This window comes from Neophocaena asiaeorientalis, unplaced genomic scaffold, assembly GCF_003031525.2.
Source record: "Neophocaena asiaeorientalis asiaeorientalis breed wild unplaced genomic scaffold, Neophocaena_asiaeorientalis_V1.1 scaffold242, whole genome shotgun sequence".
NCBI classification, from domain to species: domain Eukaryota; kingdom Metazoa; phylum Chordata; class Mammalia; order Artiodactyla; family Phocoenidae; genus Neophocaena; species Neophocaena asiaeorientalis.
In genome coordinates, this window is record NW_020172451.1 from 4,143,047 (window position 1) to 4,144,754 (window position 1,708).

At 48.2% G+C, this 1,708-nt stretch overlaps 1 pseudogene; it reads left to right on the forward strand.

Moving 5' to 3' along the window:
• Window positions 1–624: 624 nt before the first annotated feature.
• LOC112394705 (actin-related protein 2/3 complex subunit 3 pseudogene) lies at window positions 625–1,289 on the forward strand (annotated as a pseudogene).
• Window positions 1,290–1,708: the final 419 nt, after the last annotated feature.

Sequence of the window (1,708 nt, forward strand, 5' to 3'; positions counted from 1 at the left end):
AGAAGAAAAACAAAAACAAAACGTGTACGGGTGAAGATGAGGGGCAACGGGATGAGACCCACAGGAACACCATTAGCCAAGGGTAGGGGTCCCCTGACCCAGCAGTCCCACTCTGGGTTTACACCCAGCAGAAAGGCATATACGTGTTGTGAAGTGTGCGCCAAGAAACAGAAAATCCTGTACCAGAGTGTCCGCTGCAGCGTAGTTCATAACGGCTTCCAACAAGGAAGGCCCCAACCTCACCAGCAGTATAATGAAAACACTGGGCAGTCGGGTTGGAGCACTACGCAGCCCTGAAAAGTGAGAGCTCTACGACCCAGGCAGCTACAGGGAGGCTCTCAGACACGTCAGGAGAGTGATGACCCTGGTGATGGCTTAGGGACTGGAGGGGCCATGAGGCAGCTTTCTCCGGGGCCAGTTAGGATGTTTTTTAAAATCTGTGTATTGGTTTCAAGGTTGGGTTCAGTGTGTGAAATTTTATGAAGCTGCTCACTTACATGAGCCCTTTTCTGAATGAATGATAGATTTAAAAATCAAAAACAACTCCACCCGGGCTGCCAGAGCGGAAGCGCCGCGCTCTAACCCGACCCTCCTCACCGGGGTTGAAACCTGGGCGCCTCCAGGATGCCGGTTTACCACTCTCCCCTCACGGACCCTGACATGAAACTCATTGGAAACATGGCACTGTTGCCTATCAGAAGTCAGTTCAAAGGACCCGCCCCTAGAGAGACAAAAGATACAGATATTGTGGCTGAAACTATCTATTACTTCAAGGCCAATGTCTTCTTCAAAAACTATGAAATTAAGAATGAAGCTGATAGGACCTTGATATATATAACTCTCTACATTTCTCAGTGTCTAAAGGAACTCCAAAAGTGCAATTCTAAAAGCCAAGGCAAGAAAGAAATGTATACACTGGGAATCGCTAATTTTCCCATTCCCAGAGAGCCTGGTTTTCCACTTAATGCAATTTACGCCAAACCTGCGAACAAACAGGAAGATGAAGTGATGAGGACCTACTTACAACAGCTGAGGCAAGAGACTGGACTGAGACTTTGGGAGAAGGTTTTAACCCTCAGAATGATAAACCCAGCAAGTGGTGGACTTGCTTTGTGAAGAGACAATTCATGAACAAGAGTCTTTCAGGACCTGGACAGTAAAGGGAGCCTTGGGCAGACACTGTCTCCACAGCTGTGGGCAGCATTTACAGCAAGATGTACACAGTTCTTTGCCTTTATTTCATAAAGTTTTATACAGAGGAGAGAAGAGAGTGTGTCTTTACTTGAAGAGCTCTTTATCAGGAATTTAGGGCTGTGGGGTGGGGAAGAATGAGTTGTTGATGGGTGATTTGAAATTTCTGCACTATTAAGCTGGTGCTTAATGAGTAATAATAAAGAAATTTTCTAACAACAAAAAAAATCAAAAACAGAAAGACAGGGCTTCCCTGGTAGTGCAGTGGTTAAGAATCCACCTGCCAGTGCAGGGGACACGGGTTCGAGCCCTGGTCCAGGAAGATCCCACATGCCGCGGAGCAACTAAGCCCGTGCACCACAGCTACTGAGCCCGCGAGCCACAACTACTGAGACTGCGCTCTAGAGCCCGTGAGCCACAACTACTGAGCCCGTGTGCCTAGAGCCTGTGAACCACAACTACTGAGCCTGCGAGCCACCACTACTGGAGCCTGCGTGCCTAGAGCCTGTGCTCCGCA